The 18739-nt window shown below is 52.9% G+C and overlaps 39 non-coding genes across 39 annotated transcripts; 26 read left to right on the top strand and 13 right to left on the bottom strand.

Moving 5' to 3' along the window:
* Positions 1-44: 44 nt before the first annotated feature.
* On the bottom strand, positions 45-132 carry trnay-gua (transfer RNA tyrosine (anticodon GUA)). The gene is given in 2 exon segments: positions 45-80; positions 96-132. It is a non-coding gene; the product is annotated as a tRNA-Tyr (tRNA).
* A 207-nt stretch (positions 133-339) lies between these two features.
* On the top strand, positions 340-412 carry trnak-uuu (transfer RNA lysine (anticodon UUU)). Its single transcript has one exon. It is a non-coding gene; the product is annotated as a tRNA-Lys (tRNA).
* Positions 413-760: 348 nt separating this feature from the next.
* Positions 761-831, top strand: trnag-ccc (transfer RNA glycine (anticodon CCC)). Its single transcript has one exon. It is a non-coding gene; the product is annotated as a tRNA-Gly (tRNA).
* Positions 832-1319: 488 nt separating this feature from the next.
* Positions 1320-1407, bottom strand: trnay-gua (transfer RNA tyrosine (anticodon GUA)). The gene is given in 2 exon segments: positions 1320-1355; positions 1371-1407. It is a non-coding gene; the product is annotated as a tRNA-Tyr (tRNA).
* Positions 1408-1614: 207 nt separating this feature from the next.
* trnak-uuu (transfer RNA lysine (anticodon UUU)) lies at positions 1615-1687 on the top strand. Its single transcript has one exon. It is a non-coding gene; the product is annotated as a tRNA-Lys (tRNA).
* A 347-nt stretch (positions 1688-2034) lies between these two features.
* trnag-ccc (transfer RNA glycine (anticodon CCC)) lies at positions 2035-2105 on the top strand. The gene has a single exon. It is a non-coding gene; the product is annotated as a tRNA-Gly (tRNA).
* A 488-nt stretch (positions 2106-2593) lies between these two features.
* trnay-gua (transfer RNA tyrosine (anticodon GUA)) lies at positions 2594-2681 on the bottom strand. The gene is given in 2 exon segments: positions 2594-2629; positions 2645-2681. It is a non-coding gene; the product is annotated as a tRNA-Tyr (tRNA).
* Positions 2682-2888: 207 nt separating this feature from the next.
* trnak-uuu (transfer RNA lysine (anticodon UUU)) lies at positions 2889-2961 on the top strand. The gene has a single exon. It is a non-coding gene; the product is annotated as a tRNA-Lys (tRNA).
* A 347-nt stretch (positions 2962-3308) lies between these two features.
* trnag-ccc (transfer RNA glycine (anticodon CCC)) lies at positions 3309-3379 on the top strand. The gene has a single exon. It is a non-coding gene; the product is annotated as a tRNA-Gly (tRNA).
* Positions 3380-3867: 488 nt separating this feature from the next.
* trnay-gua (transfer RNA tyrosine (anticodon GUA)) lies at positions 3868-3955 on the bottom strand. The gene is given in 2 exon segments: positions 3868-3903; positions 3919-3955. It is a non-coding gene; the product is annotated as a tRNA-Tyr (tRNA).
* Positions 3956-4162: 207 nt separating this feature from the next.
* trnak-uuu (transfer RNA lysine (anticodon UUU)) lies at positions 4163-4235 on the top strand. The gene has a single exon. It is a non-coding gene; the product is annotated as a tRNA-Lys (tRNA).
* A 347-nt stretch (positions 4236-4582) lies between these two features.
* Positions 4583-4653, top strand: trnag-ccc (transfer RNA glycine (anticodon CCC)). Its single transcript has one exon. It is a non-coding gene; the product is annotated as a tRNA-Gly (tRNA).
* Positions 4654-5141: 488 nt separating this feature from the next.
* On the bottom strand, positions 5142-5229 carry trnay-gua (transfer RNA tyrosine (anticodon GUA)). Its single transcript is given in 2 exon segments — positions 5142-5177; positions 5193-5229. It is a non-coding gene; the product is annotated as a tRNA-Tyr (tRNA).
* A 630-nt stretch (positions 5230-5859) lies between these two features.
* trnag-ccc (transfer RNA glycine (anticodon CCC)) lies at positions 5860-5930 on the top strand. The gene has a single exon. It is a non-coding gene; the product is annotated as a tRNA-Gly (tRNA).
* Positions 5931-6398: 468 nt separating this feature from the next.
* trnay-gua (transfer RNA tyrosine (anticodon GUA)) lies at positions 6399-6486 on the bottom strand. Its single transcript is given in 2 exon segments — positions 6399-6434; positions 6450-6486. It is a non-coding gene; the product is annotated as a tRNA-Tyr (tRNA).
* Positions 6487-6693: 207 nt separating this feature from the next.
* Positions 6694-6766, top strand: trnak-uuu (transfer RNA lysine (anticodon UUU)). Its single transcript has one exon. It is a non-coding gene; the product is annotated as a tRNA-Lys (tRNA).
* A 347-nt stretch (positions 6767-7113) lies between these two features.
* Positions 7114-7184, top strand: trnag-ccc (transfer RNA glycine (anticodon CCC)). The gene has a single exon. It is a non-coding gene; the product is annotated as a tRNA-Gly (tRNA).
* A 782-nt stretch (positions 7185-7966) lies between these two features.
* trnak-uuu (transfer RNA lysine (anticodon UUU)) lies at positions 7967-8039 on the top strand. The gene has a single exon. It is a non-coding gene; the product is annotated as a tRNA-Lys (tRNA).
* Positions 8040-8387: 348 nt separating this feature from the next.
* On the top strand, positions 8388-8458 carry trnag-ccc (transfer RNA glycine (anticodon CCC)). The gene has a single exon. It is a non-coding gene; the product is annotated as a tRNA-Gly (tRNA).
* Positions 8459-8946: 488 nt separating this feature from the next.
* Positions 8947-9034, bottom strand: trnay-gua (transfer RNA tyrosine (anticodon GUA)). The gene is given in 2 exon segments: positions 8947-8982; positions 8998-9034. It is a non-coding gene; the product is annotated as a tRNA-Tyr (tRNA).
* A 207-nt stretch (positions 9035-9241) lies between these two features.
* Positions 9242-9314, top strand: trnak-uuu (transfer RNA lysine (anticodon UUU)). The gene has a single exon. It is a non-coding gene; the product is annotated as a tRNA-Lys (tRNA).
* A 347-nt stretch (positions 9315-9661) lies between these two features.
* trnag-ccc (transfer RNA glycine (anticodon CCC)) lies at positions 9662-9732 on the top strand. The gene has a single exon. It is a non-coding gene; the product is annotated as a tRNA-Gly (tRNA).
* A 488-nt stretch (positions 9733-10220) lies between these two features.
* On the bottom strand, positions 10221-10308 carry trnay-gua (transfer RNA tyrosine (anticodon GUA)). Its single transcript is given in 2 exon segments — positions 10221-10256; positions 10272-10308. It is a non-coding gene; the product is annotated as a tRNA-Tyr (tRNA).
* Positions 10309-10938: 630 nt separating this feature from the next.
* On the top strand, positions 10939-11009 carry trnag-ccc (transfer RNA glycine (anticodon CCC)). The gene has a single exon. It is a non-coding gene; the product is annotated as a tRNA-Gly (tRNA).
* A 468-nt stretch (positions 11010-11477) lies between these two features.
* trnay-gua (transfer RNA tyrosine (anticodon GUA)) lies at positions 11478-11565 on the bottom strand. Its single transcript is given in 2 exon segments — positions 11478-11513; positions 11529-11565. It is a non-coding gene; the product is annotated as a tRNA-Tyr (tRNA).
* Positions 11566-11772: 207 nt separating this feature from the next.
* On the top strand, positions 11773-11845 carry trnak-uuu (transfer RNA lysine (anticodon UUU)). Its single transcript has one exon. It is a non-coding gene; the product is annotated as a tRNA-Lys (tRNA).
* A 347-nt stretch (positions 11846-12192) lies between these two features.
* On the top strand, positions 12193-12263 carry trnag-ccc (transfer RNA glycine (anticodon CCC)). The gene has a single exon. It is a non-coding gene; the product is annotated as a tRNA-Gly (tRNA).
* Positions 12264-13045: 782 nt separating this feature from the next.
* Positions 13046-13118, top strand: trnak-uuu (transfer RNA lysine (anticodon UUU)). The gene has a single exon. It is a non-coding gene; the product is annotated as a tRNA-Lys (tRNA).
* A 348-nt stretch (positions 13119-13466) lies between these two features.
* trnag-ccc (transfer RNA glycine (anticodon CCC)) lies at positions 13467-13537 on the top strand. Its single transcript has one exon. It is a non-coding gene; the product is annotated as a tRNA-Gly (tRNA).
* A 488-nt stretch (positions 13538-14025) lies between these two features.
* On the bottom strand, positions 14026-14113 carry trnay-gua (transfer RNA tyrosine (anticodon GUA)). Its single transcript is given in 2 exon segments — positions 14026-14061; positions 14077-14113. It is a non-coding gene; the product is annotated as a tRNA-Tyr (tRNA).
* A 207-nt stretch (positions 14114-14320) lies between these two features.
* trnak-uuu (transfer RNA lysine (anticodon UUU)) lies at positions 14321-14393 on the top strand. Its single transcript has one exon. It is a non-coding gene; the product is annotated as a tRNA-Lys (tRNA).
* Positions 14394-14740: 347 nt separating this feature from the next.
* Positions 14741-14811, top strand: trnag-ccc (transfer RNA glycine (anticodon CCC)). The gene has a single exon. It is a non-coding gene; the product is annotated as a tRNA-Gly (tRNA).
* Positions 14812-15299: 488 nt separating this feature from the next.
* On the bottom strand, positions 15300-15387 carry trnay-gua (transfer RNA tyrosine (anticodon GUA)). The gene is given in 2 exon segments: positions 15300-15335; positions 15351-15387. It is a non-coding gene; the product is annotated as a tRNA-Tyr (tRNA).
* A 630-nt stretch (positions 15388-16017) lies between these two features.
* trnag-ccc (transfer RNA glycine (anticodon CCC)) lies at positions 16018-16088 on the top strand. Its single transcript has one exon. It is a non-coding gene; the product is annotated as a tRNA-Gly (tRNA).
* A 468-nt stretch (positions 16089-16556) lies between these two features.
* On the bottom strand, positions 16557-16644 carry trnay-gua (transfer RNA tyrosine (anticodon GUA)). The gene is given in 2 exon segments: positions 16557-16592; positions 16608-16644. It is a non-coding gene; the product is annotated as a tRNA-Tyr (tRNA).
* A 207-nt stretch (positions 16645-16851) lies between these two features.
* On the top strand, positions 16852-16924 carry trnak-uuu (transfer RNA lysine (anticodon UUU)). The gene has a single exon. It is a non-coding gene; the product is annotated as a tRNA-Lys (tRNA).
* Positions 16925-17271: 347 nt separating this feature from the next.
* Positions 17272-17342, top strand: trnag-ccc (transfer RNA glycine (anticodon CCC)). The gene has a single exon. It is a non-coding gene; the product is annotated as a tRNA-Gly (tRNA).
* Positions 17343-17830: 488 nt separating this feature from the next.
* trnay-gua (transfer RNA tyrosine (anticodon GUA)) lies at positions 17831-17918 on the bottom strand. The gene is given in 2 exon segments: positions 17831-17866; positions 17882-17918. It is a non-coding gene; the product is annotated as a tRNA-Tyr (tRNA).
* Positions 17919-18548: 630 nt separating this feature from the next.
* On the top strand, positions 18549-18619 carry trnag-ccc (transfer RNA glycine (anticodon CCC)). The gene has a single exon. It is a non-coding gene; the product is annotated as a tRNA-Gly (tRNA).
* The last annotated feature ends 120 nt before the right edge of the window (positions 18620-18739 follow it).

The raw sequence follows: 18739 nt of genomic DNA, 5'->3' as shown, positions 1-18739 counted from the left end.
CTCATTTTCTTCTTTTTTGATTGTCAAGGGCCAAAACAGTAGCGTCCCTCGAGCCGGATTCGAACCAGCGACCTAAGGATGTCCGGCCTTCTCCACTACAGTCCTCCGCTCTACCAACTGAGCTATCGAGGGAGCCGTGCGTGTCCTCTCTCTGACGTTCACAGCCCGAGGCAGGGTGGAGTTCCTGTTCTTTGGAAAGCACAGCACTGTGTCATGATGGATCTAACAGAGATTCCTGGGCTCGTTGTCGTTTCCTCGGCTTGCTCTCTTCAGTGGACCAAACATGTGGCCTTTGAGGATCCTGTATGTCCCTGCTGCTGCTCCTGCTTCTGTCGTAGAGCCCGGATAGCTCAGTCGGTAGAGCATCAGACTTTTAATCTGAGGGTCCAGGGTTCAAGTCCCTGTTCGGGTGTTATGGTGACTCAGGTCTAAGCCCCACCCCCTGGGCTTTTGTTTGCGGCCCTCCTCATTGCAAGGGCACAGAATTCCGCATTAGCAGCGCAGAGGTCCTTGTGTGGTGTTTGTCCTGGACGGAGTCAAAGGGGCCTGGAAGACGACAGTGAAACAATGGTGGTACGTCTTTGGCATTTTTTTCCTCTTCCGTCGGCTCTTCTCGTTGCAAATTCCCAAAGCTTCAAATTAGGCAAGGGCAGAGGTAATTGTGGGGTGTGTGGGCTGGGCAAAAAGAAGGGCTTTGCTCCCTTTGGCCTTTGAGAGGATAAGAGGCTTAAACTGTGGTGTGAGCAAGCTCTCTCCGTGGGCGCCAGTGGTGTAGTGGTATCATGCAAGATTCCCATTCTTGCGACCCGGGCTCGATTCCCGGCTGTCGCAGCCTGGACTCTAGCTTGTGGGCCTGGCACTGATTAATGGGTGAGGTGTGGCTCTGGGTGATTGGTGGCCCCTGCTGGGGAAATGTTTGCATATCAAAGCATCAACATATTGAGTAGGAGGAAGTGGTTACTGGATGAATGACCATCAATACAGAAGGTGCTGCTTGCTTTCTGGGGCTATACCTTGCCTCCTTTTTAACAGCTTTGTACTCAAACGTCTACTGCAATGGTGAGGCTTACAGAAAGGGTGCCGGCGATGGGCTCCACCGAGCGCCTCCTTTAGTCTCACTTGTCTTTGCGACTAGGTTTTGAGCGCACCAGCGCTGACGCAGTGTTTTGCAAAAGGAAAGCTTAGCAGACGCGAGCAGTAGAATGCAGAATTCTAAAGACGGCGACTCCGCTCTAATGTCTGACCGCCTTACGGTCCAAGCGAGAGAGAGGTTTGCTCATTTTCTTCTTTTTTGATTGTCAAGGGCCAAAACAGTAGCGTCCCTCGAGCCGGATTCAAACCAGCGACCTAAGGATGTCCGGCCTTCTCCACTACAGTCCTCCGCTCTACCAACTGAGCTATCGAGGGAGCCGTGCGTGTCCTCTCTCTGACGTTCACAGCCCGAGGCAGGGTGGAGTTCCTGTTCTTTGGAAAGCACAGCACTGTGTCATGTTGGATCTAACAGAGATTCCTGGGCTCGTTGTCGTTTCCTCGGCTTGCTCTCTTCAGTGGACCAAACATGTGGCCTTTGAGGATCCTGTATGTCCCTGCTGCTGCTCCTGCTTCTGTCGCAGAGCCTGGATAGCTCAGTCGGTAGAGCATCAGACTTTTAATCTGAGGGTCCAGGGTTCAAGTCCCTGTTCGGGTGTTATGGTGACTCAGGTCTAAGCCCCACCCCCCGGGCTTTTGTTTGCGGCCCTCCTCATTGCAAGGGCACAGAATTCCGCCTTAGCAGCGCAGAGGTCCTTGTGTGGTGTTTGTCCTGGACGGAGTCAAAGGGGCCTGGAAGACGACAGTGAAACAATGGTGGTACGTCTTTGGCATTTTTTTCCTCTTCCGTCGGCTCTTCTCGTTGCAAATTCCCAAAGCTTCAAATTAGGCAGGGCAGAGGTAATTGTGGGGTGTGTGGGCTGGGCAAAAAGAAGGGCTTTGCTCCCTTTGGCCTGTGAGAGGATAAGAGGCTTAAACTGTGGTGTGAGCAAGCTCTCTCCGTGGGCGCCAGTGGTGTAGTGGTATCATGCAAGATTCCCATTCTTGCGACCCGGGTTCGATTCCCGGCTGGCGCAGCCTGGGCTCTAGCTTGTGGGCCTGGCACTGATTAATGGGTGAGGTGTGGCTTTGGGTGATTGGTGGCCCCTGCTGGGGAAATGTTTGCATATCAAAGCATCAACATATTGAGTAGGAGGAAGTGGTTACTGGATGAATGACCATCAATACAGAAGGTGCTGCTTGCTTTCTGGGGCTATACCTTGCCTCCTTTTTAACAGCTTTGTACTCAAACGTCTACTGCAATGGTGAGGCTTACAGAAAGGGTGCCGGCGATGGGCTCCACCGAGCGCCTCCTTTAGTCTCACTTGTCTTTGCGACTAGGTTTTGAGCGCACCAGCGCTGACGCAGTGTTTTGCAAAAGGAAAGCTTAGCAGACGCGAGCAGTAGAATGCAGAATTCTAAAGACGGCGACTCCGCTCTAATGTCTGACCGCCTTACGGTCCAAGCGAGAGAGAGGTTTGCTCATTTTCTTCTTTTTTGATTGTCAAGGGCCAAAACAGTAGCGTCCCTCGAGCCGGATTCGAACCAGCGACCTAAGGATGTCCGGCCTTCTCCACTACAGTCCTCCGCTCTACCAACTGAGCTGTCGAGGGAGCCGTGCATGTCCTCTCTCTGACGTTCACAGCCCGAGGCAGGGTGGAGTTCCTGTTCTTTGGAAAGCACGGCACTGTGTCATGTTGGATCTAACAGAGATTCCTGGGCTCGTTGTCGTTTCCTCGGCTTGCTCTCTTCAGTGGACCAAACATGTGGCCTTTGAGGATCCTGTATGTCCCTGCTGCTGCTCCTGCTTCTGTCGTAGAGCCCGGATAGCTCAGTCGGTAGAGCATCAGACTTTTAATCTGAGGGTCCAGGGTTCAAGTCCCTGTTCGGGTGTTATGGTGACTCAGGTCTAAGCCCCACCCCCCGGGCTTTTGTTTGCGGCCCTCCTCATTGCAAGGGCACAGAATTCCGCATTAGCAGCGCAGAGGTCCTTGTGTGGTGTTTGTCCTGGACGGAGTCAAAGGGGCCTGGAAGACGACAGTGAAACAATGGTGGTACGTCTTTGGCATTTTTTTCCTCTTCCGTCGGCTCTTCTCGTTGCAAATTCCCAAAGCTTCAAATTAGGCAGGGCAGAGGTAATTGTGGGGTGTGTGGGCTGGGCAAAAAGAAGGGCTTTGCTCCCTTTGGCCTGTGAGAGGATAAGAGGCTTAAACTGTGGTGTGAGCAAGCTCTCTCCGTGGGCGCCAGTGGTGTAGTGGTATCATGCAAGATTCCCATTCTTACGACCCGGGTTCGATTCCCGGCTGGCGCAGCCTGGGCTCTAGCTTGTGGGCCTGACACTGATTAATGGGTGAGGTGTGGCTCTGGGTGATTGGTGGCCCCTGCTGGGGAAATGTTTGCATATCAAAGCATCAACATATTGAGTAGGAGGAAGTGGTTACTGGATGAATGACCATCAATACAGAAGGTGCTGCTTGCTTTCTGGGGCTATACCTTGCCTCCTTTTTAACAGCTTTGTACTCAAACGTCTACTGCAATGGTGAGGCTTACAGAAAGGGTGCCGGCGATGGGCTCCACCGAGCGCCTCCTTTAGTCTCACTTGTCTTTGCGACTAGGTTTTGAGCGCACCAGCGCTGACGCAGTGTTTTGCAAAAGGAAAGCTTAGCAGACGCGAGCAGTAGAATGCAGAATTCTAAAGACGGCGACTCCGCTCTAATGTCTGACCGCCTTACGGTCCAAGCGAGAGAGAGGTTTGCTCATTTTCTTCTTTTTTGATTGTCAAGGGCCAAAACAGTAGCGTCTCTCGAGCCGGATTCGAACCAGCGACCTAAGGATGTCCAGCCTTCTCCACTACAGTCCTCCGCTCTACCAACTGAGCTATCGAGGGAGCCGTGCGTGTCCTCTCTCTGACGTTCACAGCCCGAGGCAGGGTGGAGTTCCTGTTCTTTGGAAAGCACAGCACTGTGTCATGTTGGATCTAACAGAGATTCCTGGGCTCGTTGTCGTTTCCTCGGCTTGCTCTCTTCAGTGGACCAAACATGTGGCCTTTGAGGATCCTGTATGTCCCTGCTGCTGCTCCTGCTTCTGTCGTAGAGCCCGGATAGCTCAGTCGGTAGAGCATCAGACTTTTAATCTGAGGGTCCAGGGTTCAAGTCCCTGTTCGGGTGTTATGGTGACTCAGGTCTAAGCCCCATCCCCCGGGCTTTTGTTTGCGGCCCTCCTCATTGCAAGGGCACAGAATTCCGCATTAGCAGCGCAGAGGTCCTTGTGTGGTGTTTGTCCTGGACGGAGTCAAAGGGGCCTGGAAGACGACAGTGAAACAATGGTGGTACGTCTTTGGCATTTTTTTCCTCTTCCGTCGGCTCTTCTCGTTGCAAATTCCCAAAGCTTCAAATTAGGCAGGGCAGAGGTAATTGTGGGGTGTGTGGGCTGGGCAAAAAGAAGGGCTTTGCTCCCTTTGGCCTGTGAGAGGATAAGAGGCTTAAACTGTGGTGTGAGCAAGCTCTCTCCGTGGGCGCCAGTGGTGTAGTGGTATCATGCAAGATTCCCATTCTTGCGACCTGGGTTCGATTCCCGGCTGGCGCAGCCTGGGCTCTAGCTTGTGGGCCTGGCACTGATTAATGGGTGAGGTGTGGCTCTGGGTGATTGGTGACCCCTGCTGGGGAAATGTTTGCATATCAAAGCATCAACATATTGAGTAGGAGGAAGTGGTTACTGGATGAATGACCATCAATACAGAAGGTGCTGCTTGCTTTCTGGGGCTATACCTTGCCTCCTTTTTAACAGCTTTGTACTCAAACGTCTACTGCAATGGTGAGGCTTACAGAAAGGGTGCCGGCGATGGGCTCCACCGAGCGCCTCCTTTAGTCTCACTTGTCTTTGCGACTAGGTTTTGAGCGCACCAGCGCTGACGCAGTGTTTTGCAAAAGGAAAGCTTAGCAGACGCGAGCAGTAGAATGCAGAATTCTAAAGACGGCGACTCCGCTCTAATGTCTGACCGCCTTACGGGCCAAGCGAGAGAGAGGTTTGCTCATTTTCTTCTTTTTTGATTGTCAAGGGCCAAAACAGTAGCGTCCCTCGAGCCGGATTCGAACCAGCGACCTAAGGATGTCCGGCCTTCTCCACTACAGTCCTCCGCTCTACCAACTGAGCTATCGAGGGAGCCGTGCGTGTCCTCTCTCTGACGTTCACAGCCCGAGGCAGGGTGGAGTTCCTGTTCTTTGGAAAGCACAGCACTGTGTCATGTTGGATCTAACAGAGATTCCTGGGCTCGTTGTCGTTTCCTCGGCTTGCTCTCTTCAGTGGACCAAACATGTGGCCTTTGAGGATCCTGTATGTCCCTGCTGCTGCTCCTCCTGCTTCTGTCGTAGAGCCCGGATAGCTCAGTCGGTAGAGCATCAGACTTTTAATCTGAGGGTCCAGGGTTCAGGTCCCTGTTTGGGTGTTATGGTGACTCAGGTCTAAGCCCCACCCCCCGGGCTTTTGTTTGCGGCCCTCCTCATTGCAAGGCCACAGAATTCCGCATTAGCAGCGCAGAGGTCCTTGTGTGGTGTTTGTCCTGGACGGAGTCAAAGGGGCCTGGAAGACGACAGTGAAACAATGGTGGTACGTCTTTGGCATTTTTTTCCTCTTCCGTCGGCTCTTCTCGTTGCAAATTCCCAAAGCTTCAAATTAGGCAGGGCAGAGGTAATTGTGGGGTGTGTGGGCTGGGCAAAAAGAAGGGCTTTGCTCCCTTTGGCCCGTGAGAGGATAAGAGGCTTAAACTGTGGTGTGAGCAAGCTCTCTCCGTGGGCGCCAGTGGTGTAGTGGTATCATGCAAGATTCCCATTCTTGCGACCCGGGTTCGATTCCCGGCTGGCGCAGCCTGGCACTGATTAATGGGTGAGGTGTGGCTCTGGGTGATTGGTGGCCCCTGCTGGGGAAATGTTTGCATATCAAAGCATCAACATATTGAGTAGGAGGAAGTGGTTACTGGATGAATGACCATCAATACAGAAGGTGCTGCTTGCTTTCTGGGGCTATACCTTGCCTCCTTTTTAACAGCTTTGTACTCAAACGTCTACTGCAATGGTGAGGCTTACAGAAAGGGTGCCGGCGATGGGCTCCACCGAGCGCCTCCTTTAGTCTCACTTGTCTTTGCGACTAGGTTTTGAGCGCACCAGCGCTGACGCAGTGTTTTGCCAAAGGAAAGCTTAGCAGACGCGAGCAGTAGAATGCAGAATTCTAAAGACGGCGACTCCGCTCTAATGTCTGACCGCCTTACGGGCCAAGCGAGAGAGAGGTTTGCTCATTTTCTTCTTTTTTGATTGTCAAGGGCTAAAACAGTAGCGTCCCTCGAGCCGGATTCGAACCAGCGACCTAAGGAGGTCCGGCCTTCTCCACTACAGTCCTCCGCTCTACCAACTGAGCTATCGAGGGAGCCGTGCGTGTCCTCTCTCTGACGTTCACAGCCCGAGGCAGGGTGGAGTTCCGGTTCTTTGGAAAGCACAGCACTGTGTCATGTTGGATCTAACAGAGATTCCTGGGCTCGTTGTCGTTTCCTCGGCTTGCTCTCTTCAGTGGACCAAACATGTGGCCTTTGAGGATCCTGTATGTCCCTGCTGCTGCTCCTGCTTTTGTCGTAGAGCCCGGATAGCTCAGTCGGTAGAGCATCAGACTTTTAATCTGAGGGTCCAGGGTTCAAGTCCCTGTTCGGGTGTTATGGTGACTCAGGTCTAAGCCCCACCCCCCGGGCTTTTGTTTGCGGCCCTCCTCGTTGCAAGGGCACAGACTTCCGCATTAGCAGCGCAGAGGTCCTTGTGTGGTGTTTGTCCTGGACGGAGTCAAAGGGGCCTGGAAGACGACAGTGAAACAATGGTGGTACGTCTTTGGCATTTTTTTCCTCTTCCGTCGGCTCTTCTCGTTGCAAATTCCCAAAGCTTCAAATTAGGCAGGGCAGAGGTAATTGTGGGGTGTGTGGGCTGGGCAAAAAGAAGGGCTTTGCTCCCTTTGGCCTGTGAGAGGATATGAGGCTTAAACTGTGGTGTGAGCAAGCTCTCTCCGTGGGCGCCAGTGGTGTAGTGGTATCATGCAAGATTCCCATTCTTACGACCCGGGTTCGATTCCCGGCTGGCGCAGCCTGGGCTCTAGCTTGTGGGCCTGACACTGATTAATGGGTGAGGTGTGGCTCTGGGTGATTGGTGGCCCCTGCTGGGGAAATGTTTGCATATCAAAGCATCAACATATTGAGTAGGAGGAAGTGGTTACTGGATGAATGACCATCAATACAGAAGGTGCTGCTTGCTTTCTGGGGCTATACCTTGCCTCCTTTTTAACAGCTTTGTACTCAAACGTCTACTGCAATGGTGAGGCTTACAGAAAGGGTGCCGGCGATGGGCTCCACCGAGCGCCTCCTTTAGTCTCACTTGTCTTTGCGACTAGGTTTTGAGCGCACCAGCGCTGACGCAGTGTTTTGCAAAAGGAAAGCTTAGCAGACGCGAGCAGTAGAATGCAGAATTCTAAAGACGGCGACTCCGCTCTAATGTCTGACCGCCTTACGGTCCAAGCGAGAGAGAGGTTTGCTCATTTTCTTCTTTTTTGATTGTCAAGGGCCAAAACAGTAGCGTCCCTCGAGCCGGATTCGAACCAGCGACCTAAGGATGTCCGGCCTTCTCCACTACAACCTCCGCTCTACCAACTGAGCTATCAAGGGAGCCGTGCGTGTCCTCTCTCTGACGTTCACAGCCCGAGGCAGGGTGGAGTTCCTGTTCTTTGGAAAGCACAGCACTGTGTCATGTTGGATCTAACAGAGATTCCTGGTCTCGTTGTCGTTTCCTCGGCTTGCTCTCTTCAGTGGACCAAACATGTGGCCTTTGAGGATCCTGTATGTCCCTGCTGCTGCTCCTGCTTCTGTCGTAGAGCCCGGATAGCTCAGTCGGTAGAGCATCAGACTTTTAATCTGAGGGTCCAGGGTTCAAGTCCCTGTTCGGGTGTTATGGTGACTCAGGTCTAAGCCCCACCCCCCGGGCTTTTGTTTGCGGCCCTCCTCGTTGCAAGGGCACAGAATTCCGCATTAGCAGCGCAGAGGTCCTTGTGTGGTGTTTGTCCTGGACGGAGTCAAAGGGGCCTGGAAGACGACAGTGAAACAATGGTGGTACGTCTTTGGCATTTTTTTCCTCTTCCGTCGGCTCTTCTCGTTGCAAATTCCCAAAGCTTCAAATTAGGCAAGGGCAGAGGTAATTGTGGGGTGTGTGGGCTGGGCAAAAAGAAGGGCTTTGCTCCCTTTGGCCTTTGAGAGGATAAGAGGCTTAAACTGTGGTGTGAGCAAGCTCTCTCCGTGGGCGCCAGTGGTGTAGTGGTATCATGCAAGATTCCCATTCTTGCGACCCGGGCTCGATTCCCGGCTGTCGCAGCCTGGACTCTAGCTTGTGGGCCTGGCACTGATTAATGGGTGAGGTGTGGCTCTGGGTGATTGGTGGCCCCTGCTGGGGAAATGTTTGCATATCAAAGCATCAACATATTGAGTAGGAGGAAGTGGTTACTGGATGAATGACCATCAATACAGAAGGTGCTGCTTGCTTTCTGGGGCTATACCTTGCCTCCTTTTTAACAGCTTTGTACTCAAACGTCTACTGCAATGGTGAGGCTTACAGAAAGGGTGCCGGCGATGGGCTCCACCGAGCGCCTCCTTTAGTCTCACTTGTCTTTGCGACTAGGTTTTGAGCGCACCAGCGCTGACGCAGGGTTTTGCCAAAGGAAAGCTTAGCAGACGCGAGCAGTAGAATGCAGAATTCTAAAGACGGCGACTCCGCTCTAATGTCTGACCGCCTTACGGTCCAAGCGAGAGAGAGGTTTGCTCATTTTCTTCTTTTTTGATTGTCAAGGGCCAAAACAGTAGCGTCTCTCGAGCCGGATTCGAACCAGCGACCTAAGGATGTCCAGCCTTCTCCACTACAGTCCTCCGCTCTACCAACTGAGCTATCGAGGGAGCCGTGCGTGTCCTCTCTCTGACGTTCACAGCCCGAGGCAGGGTGGAGTTCCTGTTCTTTGGAAAGCACAGCACTGTGTCATGTTGGATCTAACAGAGATTCCTGGGCTCGTTGTCGTTTCCTCGGCTTGCTCTCTTCAGTGGACCAAACATGTGGCCTTTGAGGATCCTGTATGTCCCTGCTGCTGCTCCTGCTTCTGTCGTAGAGCCCGGATAGCTCAGTCGGTAGAGCATCAGACTTTTAATCTGAGGGTCCAGGGTTCAAGTCCCTGTTCGGGTGTTATGGTGACTCAGGTCTAAGCCCCATCCCCCGGGCTTTTGTTTGCGGCCCTCCTCATTGCAAGGGCACAGAATTCCGCATTAGCAGCGCAGAGGTCCTTGTGTGGTGTTTGTCCTGGACGGAGTCAAAGGGGCCTGGAAGACGACAGTGAAACAATGGTGGTACGTCTTTGGCATTTTTTTCCTCTTCCGTCGGCTCTTCTCGTTGCAAATTCCCAAAGCTTCAAATTAGGCAGGGCAGAGGTAATTGTGGGGTGTGTGGGCTGGGCAAAAAGAAGGGCTTTGCTCCCTTTGGCCTGTGAGAGGATAAGAGGCTTAAACTGTGGTGTGAGCAAGCTCTCTCCGTGGGCGCCAGTGGTGTAGTGGTATCATGCAAGATTCCCATTCTTGCGACCTGGGTTCGATTCCCGGCTGGCGCAGCCTGGGCTCTAGCTTGTGGGCCTGGCACTGATTAATGGGTGAGGTGTGGCTCTGGGTGATTGGTGACCCCTGCTGGGGAAATGTTTGCATATCAAAGCATCAACATATTGAGTAGGAGGAAGTGGTTACTGGATGAATGACCATCAATACAGAAGGTGCTGCTTGCTTTCTGGGGCTATACCTTGCCTCCTTTTTAACAGCTTTGTACTCAAACGTCTACTGCAATGGTGAGGCTTACAGAAAGGGTGCCGGCGATGGGCTCCACCGAGCGCCTCCTTTAGTCTCACTTGTCTTTGCGACTAGGTTTTGAGCGCACCAGCGCTGACGCAGTGTTTTGCAAAAGGAAAGCTTAGCAGACGCGAGCAGTAGAATGCAGAATTCTAAAGACGGCGACTCCGCTCTAATGTCTGACCGCCTTACGGGCCAAGCGAGAGAGAGGTTTGCTCATTTTCTTCTTTTTTGATTGTCAAGGGCCAAAACAGTAGCGTCCCTCGAGCCGGATTCGAACCAGCGACCTAAGGATGTCCGGCCTTCTCCACTACAGTCCTCCGCTCTACCAACTGAGCTATCGAGGGAGCCGTGCGTGTCCTCTCTCTGACGTTCACAGCCCGAGGCAGGGTGGAGTTCCTGTTCTTTGGAAAGCACAGCACTGTGTCATGTTGGATCTAACAGAGATTCCTGGGCTCGTTGTCGTTTCCTCGGCTTGCTCTCTTCAGTGGACCAAACATGTGGCCTTTGAGGATCCTGTATGTCCCTGCTGCTGCTCCTCCTGCTTCTGTCGTAGAGCCCGGATAGCTCAGTCGGTAGAGCATCAGACTTTTAATCTGAGGGTCCAGGGTTCAGGTCCCTGTTTGGGTGTTATGGTGACTCAGGTCTAAGCCCCACCCCCCGGGCTTTTGTTTGCGGCCCTCCTCATTGCAAGGCCACAGAATTCCGCATTAGCAGCGCAGAGGTCCTTGTGTGGTGTTTGTCCTGGACGGAGTCAAAGGGGCCTGGAAGACGACAGTGAAACAATGGTGGTACGTCTTTGGCATTTTTTTCCTCTTCCGTCGGCTCTTCTCGTTGCAAATTCCCAAAGCTTCAAATTAGGCAGGGCAGAGGTAATTGTGGGGTGTGTGGGCTGGGCAAAAAGAAGGGCTTTGCTCCCTTTGGCCCGTGAGAGGATAAGAGGCTTAAACTGTGGTGTGAGCAAGCTCTCTCCGTGGGCGCCAGTGGTGTAGTGGTATCATGCAAGATTCCCATTCTTGCGACCCGGGTTCGATTCCCGGCTGGCGCAGCCTGGCACTGATTAATGGGTGAGGTGTGGCTCTGGGTGATTGGTGGCCCCTGCTGGGGAAATGTTTGCATATCAAAGCATCAACATATTGAGTAGGAGGAAGTGGTTACTGGATGAATGACCATCAATACAGAAGGTGCTGCTTGCTTTCTGGGGCTATACCTTGCCTCCTTTTTAACAGCTTTGTACTCAAACGTCTACTGCAATGGTGAGGCTTACAGAAAGGGTGCCGGCGATGGGCTCCACCGAGCGCCTCCTTTAGTCTCACTTGTCTTTGCGACTAGGTTTTGAGCGCACCAGCGCTGACGCAGTGTTTTGCCAAAGGAAAGCTTAGCAGACGCGAGCAGTAGAATGCAGAATTCTAAAGACGGCGACTCCGCTCTAATGTCTGACCGCCTTACGGGCCAAGCGAGAGAGAGGTTTGCTCATTTTCTTCTTTTTTGATTGTCAAGGGCTAAAACAGTAGCGTCCCTCGAGCCGGATTCGAACCAGCGACCTAAGGAGGTCCGGCCTTCTCCACTACAGTCCTCCGCTCTACCAACTGAGCTATCGAGGGAGCCGTGCGTGTCCTCTCTCTGACGTTCACAGCCCGAGGCAGGGTGGAGTTCCGGTTCTTTGGAAAGCACAGCACTGTGTCATGTTGGATCTAACAGAGATTCCTGGGCTCGTTGTCGTTTCCTCGGCTTGCTCTCTTCAGTGGACCAAACATGTGGCCTTTGAGGATCCTGTATGTCCCTGCTGCTGCTCCTGCTTTTGTCGTAGAGCCCGGATAGCTCAGTCGGTAGAGCATCAGACTTTTAATCTGAGGGTCCAGGGTTCAAGTCCCTGTTCGGGTGTTATGGTGACTCAGGTCTAAGCCCCACCCCCCGGGCTTTTGTTTGCGGCCCTCCTCGTTGCAAGGGCACAGACTTCCGCATTAGCAGCGCAGAGGTCCTTGTGTGGTGTTTGTCCTGGACGGAGTCAAAGGGGCCTGGAAGACGACAGTGAAACAATGGTGGTACGTCTTTGGCATTTTTTTCCTCTTCCGTCGGCTCTTCTCGTTGCAAATTCCCAAAGCTTCAAATTAGGCAGGGCAGAGGTAATTGTGGGGTGTGTGGGCTGGGCAAAAAGAAGGGCTTTGCTCCCTTTGGCCTGTGAGAGGATATGAGGCTTAAACTGTGGTGTGAGCAAGCTCTCTCCGTGGGCGCCAGTGGTGTAGTGGTATCATGCAAGATTCCCATTCTTACGACCCGGGTTCGATTCCCGGCTGGCGCAGCCTGGGCTCTAGCTTGTGGGCCTGACACTGATTAATGGGTGAGGTGTGGCTCTGGGTGATTGGTGGCCCCTGCTGGGGAAATGTTTGCATATCAAAGCATCAACATATTGAGTAGGAGGAAGTGGTTACTGGATGAATGACCATCAATACAGAAGGTGCTGCTTGCTTTCTGGGGCTATACCTTGCCTCCTTTTTAACAGCTTTGTACTCAAACGTCTACTGCAATGGTGAGGCTTACAGAAAGGGTGCCGGCGATGGGCTCCACCGAGCGCCTCCTTTAGTCTCACTTGTCTTTGCGACTAGGTTTTGAGCGCACCAGCGCTGACGCAGTGTTTTGCAAAAGGAAAGCTTAGCAGACGCGAGCAGTAGAATGCAGAATTCTAAAGACGGCGACTCCGCTCTAATGTCTGACCGCCTTACGGTCCAAGCGAGAGAGAGGTTTGCTCATTTTCTTCTTTTTTGATTGTCAAGGGCCAAAACAGTAGCGTCCCTCGAGCCGGATTCGAACCAGCGACCTAAGGATGTCCGGCCTTCTCCACTACAACCTCCGCTCTACCAACTGAGCTATCAAGGGAGCCGTGCGTGTCCTCTCTCTGACGTTCACAGCCCGAGGCAGGGTGGAGTTCCTGTTCTTTGGAAAGCACAGCACTGTGTCATGTTGGATCTAACAGAGATTCCTGGTCTCGTTGTCGTTTCCTCGGCTTGCTCTCTTCAGTGGACCAAACATGTGGCCTTTGAGGATCCTGTATGTCCCTGCTGCTGCTCCTGCTTCTGTCGTAGAGCCCGGATAGCTCAGTCGGTAGAGCATCAGACTTTTAATCTGAGGGTCCAGGGTTCAAGTCCCTGTTCGGGTGTTATGGTGACTCAGGTCTAAGCCCCACCCCCCGGGCTTTTGTTTGCGGCCCTCCTCGTTGCAAGGGCACAGAATTCCGCATTAGCAGCGCAGAGGTCCTTGTGTGGTGTTTGTCCTGGACGGAGTCAAAGGGGCCTGGAAGACGACAGTGAAACAATGGTGGTACGTCTTTGGCATTTTTTTCCTCTTCCGTCGGCTCTTCTCGTTGCAAATTCCCAAAGCTTCAAATTAGGCAAGGGCAGAGGTAATTGTGGGGTGTGTGGGCTGGGCAAAAAGAAGGGCTTTGCTCCCTTTGGCCTTTGAGAGGATAAGAGGCTTAAACTGTGGTGTGAGCAAGCTCTCTCCGTGGGCGCCAGTGGTGTAGTGGTATCATGCAAGATTCCCATTCTTGCGACCCGGGCTCGATTCCCGGCTGTCGCAGCCTGGACTCTAGCTTGTGGGCCTGGCACTGATTAATGGGTGAGGTGTGGCTCTGGGTGATTGGTGGCCCCTGCTGGGGAAATGTTTGCATATCAAAGCATCAACATATTGAGTAGGAGGAAGTGGTTACTGGATGAATGACCATCAATACAGAAGGTGCTGCTTGCTTTCTGGGGCTATACCTTGCCTCCTTTTTAACAGCTTTGTACTCAAACGTCTACTGCAATGGTGAGGCTTACAGAAAGGGTGCCGGCGATGGGCTCCACCGAGCGCCTCCTTTAGTCTCACTTGTCTTTGCGACTAGGTTTTGAGCGCACCAGCGCTGACGCAGGGTTTTGCCAAAGGAAAGCTTAGCAGACGCGAGCAGTAGAATGCAGAATTCTAAAGACGGCGACTCCGCTCTAATGTCTGACCGCCTTACGGTCCAAGCGAGAGAGAGGTTTGCTCATTTTCTTCTTTTTTGATTGTCAAGGGCCAAAACAGTAGCGTCTCTCGAGCCGGATTCGAACCAGCGACCTAAGGATGTCCAGCCTTCTCCACTACAGTCCTCCGCTCTACCAACTGAGCTATCGAGGGAGCCGTGCGTGTCCTCTCTCTGACGTTCACAGCCCGAGGCAGGGTGGAGTTCCTGTTCTTTGGAAAGCACAGCACTGTGTCATGTTGGATCTAACAGAGATTCCTGGGCTCGTTGTCGTTTCCTCGGCTTGCTCTCTTCAGTGGACCAAACATGTGGCCTTTGAGGATCCTGTATGTCCCTGCTGCTGCTCCTGCTTCTGTCGTAGAGCCCGGATAGCTCAGTCGGTAGAGCATCAGACTTTTAATCTGAGGGTCCAGGGTTCAAGTCCCTGTTCGGGTGTTATGGTGACTCAGGTCTAAGCCCCATCCCCCGGGCTTTTGTTTGCGGCCCTCCTCATTGCAAGGGCACAGAATTCCGCATTAGCAGCGCAGAGGTCCTTGTGTGGTGTTTGTCCTGGACGGAGTCAAAGGGGCCTGGAAGACGACAGTGAAACAATGGTGGTACGTCTTTGGCATTTTTTTCCTCTTCCGTCGGCTCTTCTCGTTGCAAATTCCCAAAGCTTCAAATTAGGCAGGGCAGAGGTAATTGTGGGGTGTGTGGGCTGGGCAAAAAGAAGGGCTTTGCTCCCTTTGGCCTGTGAGAGGATAAGAGGCTTAAACTGTGGTGTGAGCAAGCTCTCTCCGTGGGCGCCAGTGGTGTAGTGGTATCATGCAAGATTCCCATTCTTGCGACCTGGGTTCGATTCCCGGCTGGCGCAGCCTGGGCTCTAGCTTGTGGGCCTGGCACTGATTAATGGGTGAGGTGTGGCTCTGGGTGATTGGTGACCCCTGCTGGGGAAATGTTTGCATATCAAAGCATCAACATATTGAGTAGGAGGAAGTGGTTACTGGATGAATGACCATCAATACAGAAGGTGCTGCTTGCTTTCTGGGGCTATACCTTGCCTCCTTTTTAACAGCTTTGTACTCAAACGTCTACTGCAATGGTGAGGCTTACAGAAAGGGTGCCGGCGATGGGCTCCACCGAGCGCCTCCTTTAGTCTCACTTGTCTTTGCGACTAGGTTTTGAGCGCACCAGCGCTGACGCAGTGTTTTGCAAAAGGAAAGCTTAGCAGACGCGAGCAGTAGAATGCAGAATTCTAAAGACGGCGACTCCGCTCTAATGTCTGACCGCCTTACGGGCCAAGCGAGAGAGAGGTTTGCTCATTTTCTTCTTTTTTGATTGTCAAGGGCCAAAACAGTAGCGTCCCTCGAGCCGGATTCGAACCAGCGACCTAAGGATGTCCGGCCTTCTCCACTACAGTCCTCCGCTCTACCAACTGAGCTATCGAGGGAGCCGTGCGTGTCCTCTCTCTGACGTTCACAGCCCGAGGCAGGGTGGAGTTCCTGTTCTTTGGAAAGCACAGCACTGTGTCATGTTGGATCTAACAGAGATTCCTGGGCTCGTTGTCGTTTCCTCGGCTTGCTCTCTTCAGTGGACCAAACATGTGGCCTTTGAGGATCCTGTATGTCCCTGCTGCTGCTCCTCCTGCTTCTGTCGTAGAGCCCGGATAGCTCAGTCGGTAGAGCATCAGACTTTTAATCTGAGGGTCCAGGGTTCAGGTCCCTGTTTGGGTGTTATGGTGACTCAGGTCTAAGCCCCACCCCCCGGGCTTTTGTTTGCGGCCCTCCTCATTGCAAGGCCACAGAATTCCGCATTAGCAGCGCAGAGGTCCTTGTGTGGTGTTTGTCCTGGACGGAGTCAAAGGGGCCTGGAAGACGACAGTGAAACAATGGTGGTACGTCTTTGGCATTTTTTTCCTCTTCCGTCGGCTCTTCTCGTTGCAAATTCCCAAAGCTTCAAATTAGGCAGGGCAGAGGTAATTGTGGGGTGTGTGGGCTGGGCAAAAAGAAGGGCTTTGCTCCCTTTGGCCCGTGAGAGGATAAGAGGCTTAAACTGTGGTGTGAGCAAGCTCTCTCCGTGGGCGCCAGTGGTGTAGTGGTATCATGCAAGATTCCCATTCTTGCGACCCGGGTTCGATTCCCGGCTGGCGCAGCCTGGCACTGATTAATGGGTGAGGTGTGGCTCTGGGTGATTGGTGGCCCCTGCTGGGGAAATGTTTGCATATCAAAGCATCAACATATTGAGTAGGAGGAAGTGGTTACTGGATGAATGACCATCAATACAGAAGGTGCTGCTTGCTTTCTGGGGCTATACCTTGCCTCCTTTTTAACAGCTTTGTACTCAAACGTCTACTGCAATGGTGAGGCTTACAGAAAGGGTGCCGGCGATGGGCTCCACCGAGCGCCTCCTTTAGTCTCACTTGTCTTTGCGACTAGGTTTTGAGCGCACCAGCGCTGACGCAGTGTTTTGCCAAAGGAAAGCTTAGCAGACGCGAGCAGTAGAATGCAGAATTCTAAAGACGGCGACTCCGCTCTAATGTCTGACCGCCTTACGGGCCAAGCGAGAGAGAGGTTTGCTCATTTTCTTCTTTTTTGATTGTCAAGGGCTAAAACAGTAGCGTCCCTCGAGCCGGATTCGAACCAGCGACCTAAGGAGGTCCGGCCTTCTCCACTACAGTCCTCCGCTCTACCAACTGAGCTATCGAGGGAGCCGTGCGTGTCCTCTCTCTGACGTTCACAGCCCGAGGCAGGGTGGAGTTCCTGTTCTTTGGAAAGCACAGCACTGTGTCATGTTGGATCTAACAGAGATTCCTGGGCTCGTTGTCGTTTCCTCGGCTTGCTCTCTTCAGTGGACCAAACATGTGGCCTTTGAGGATCCTGTATGTCCCTGCTGCTGCTCCTGCTTTTGTCGTAGAGCCCGGATAGCTCAGTCGGTAGAGCATCAGACTTTTAATCTGAGGGTCCAGGGTTCAAGTCCCTGTTCGGGTGTTATGGTGACTCAGGTCTAAGCCCCACCCCCCGGGCTTTTGTTTGCGGCCCTCCTCGTTGCAAGGGCACAGACTTCCGCATTAGCAGCGCAGAGGTCCTTGTGTGGTGTTTGTCCTGGACGGAGTCAAAGGGGCCTGGAAGACGACAGTGAAACAATGGTGGTACGTCTTTGGCATTTTTTTCCTCTTCCGTCGGCTCTTCTCGTTGCAAATTCCCAAAGCTTCAAATTAGGCAGGGCAGAGGTAATTGTGGGGTGTGTGGGCTGGGCAAAAAGAAGGGCTTTGCTCCCTTTGGCCTGTGAGAGGATAAGAGGCTTAAACTGTGGTGTGAGCAAGCTCTCTCCGTGGGCGCCAGTGGTGTAGTGGTATCATGCAAGATTCCCATTCTTACGACCCGGGTTCGATTCCCGGCTGGCGCAGCCTGGGCTCTAGCTTGTGGGCCTGACACTGATTAATGGGTGAGGTGTGGCTCTGGGTGATTGGTGGCCCCTGCTGGGGAAATGTTTGCATATCAAAGCATCAACATATTGAGTAGGAGGAAGTGGTTACTGGATGAATGACCATCAATACAGAAGGTGCTGCTTGCTTTCTGGGGCTATACCTTGCCTCCTTTTTAACAGCTTTGTACTCAAACGTCTACTGCAATGGTGAGGCTTACAGAAAGGGTGCCGGCGATGGGCTCCACCGAGCGCCTCCTTTAGTCTCACTTGTCTTTGCGACTAGGTTTTGAGCGCACCAGCGCTGACGCAGTGTTTTGCAAAAGGAAAGCTTAGCAGACGCGAGCAGTAGAATGCAGAATTCTAAAGACGGCGACTCCGCTCTAATGTCTGACCGCCTTACGGGCCAAGCGAGAGAGAGGTTTGCTCATTTTCTTCTTTTTTGATTGTCAAGGGCCAAAACAGTAGCGTCCCTCGAGCCGGATTCGAACCAGCGACCTAAGGATGTCCGGCCTTCTCCACTACAGTCCTCCGCTCTACCAACTGAGCTATCGAGGGAGCCGTGCGTGTCCTCTCTCTGACGTTCACAGCCCGAGGCAGGGTGGAGTTCCTGTTCTTTGGAAAGCACAGCACTGTGTCATGTTGGATCTAACAGAGATTCCTGGGCTCGTTGTCGTTTCCTCGGCTTGCTCTCTTCAGTGGACCAAACATGTGGCCTTTGAGGATCCTGTATGTCCCTGCTGCTGCTCCTCCTGCTTCTGTCGTAGAGCCCGGATAGCTCAGTCGGTAGAGCATCAGACTTTTAATCTGAGGGTCCAGGGTTCAGGTCCCTGTTTGGGTGTTATGGTGACTCAGGTCTAAGCCCCACCCCCCGGGCTTTTGTTTGCGGCCCTCCTCATTGCAAGGCCACAGAATTCCGCATTAGCAGCGCAGAGGTCCTTGTGTGGTGTTTGTCCTGGACGGAGTCAAAGGGGCCTGGAAGACGACAGTGAAACAATGGTGGTACGTCTTTGGCATTTTTTTCCTCTTCCGTCGGCTCTTCTCGTTGCAAATTCCCAAAGCTTCAAATTAGGCAGGGCAGAGGTAATTGTGGGGTGTGTGGGCTGGGCAAAAAGAAGGGCTTTGCTCCCTTTGGCCCGTGAGAGGATAAGAGGCTTAAACTGTGGTGTGAGCAAGCTCTCTCCGTGGGCGCCAGTGGTGTAGTGGTATCATGCAAGATTCCCATTCTTGCGACCCGGGTTCGATTCCCGGCTGGCGCAGCCTGGCACTGATTAATGGGTGAGGTGTGGCTCTGGGTGATTGGTGGCCCCTGCTGGGGAAATGTTTGCATATCAAAGCATCAACATATTGAGTAGGAGGAAGTGGTTACTGGATGAATG

This window comes from Lepisosteus platostomus, chromosome 8 (genome assembly GCF_059453375.1).
Source record: "Lepisosteus platostomus isolate fLepPlt1 chromosome 8, fLepPlt1.hap1, whole genome shotgun sequence".
Lineage (NCBI taxonomy): Eukaryota > Metazoa > Chordata > Actinopteri > Semionotiformes > Lepisosteidae > Lepisosteus > Lepisosteus platostomus.
The sequence above is the reverse complement of the archived record's forward strand: the minus strand, read 5'-3'. Positions and strand labels throughout refer to the sequence as shown.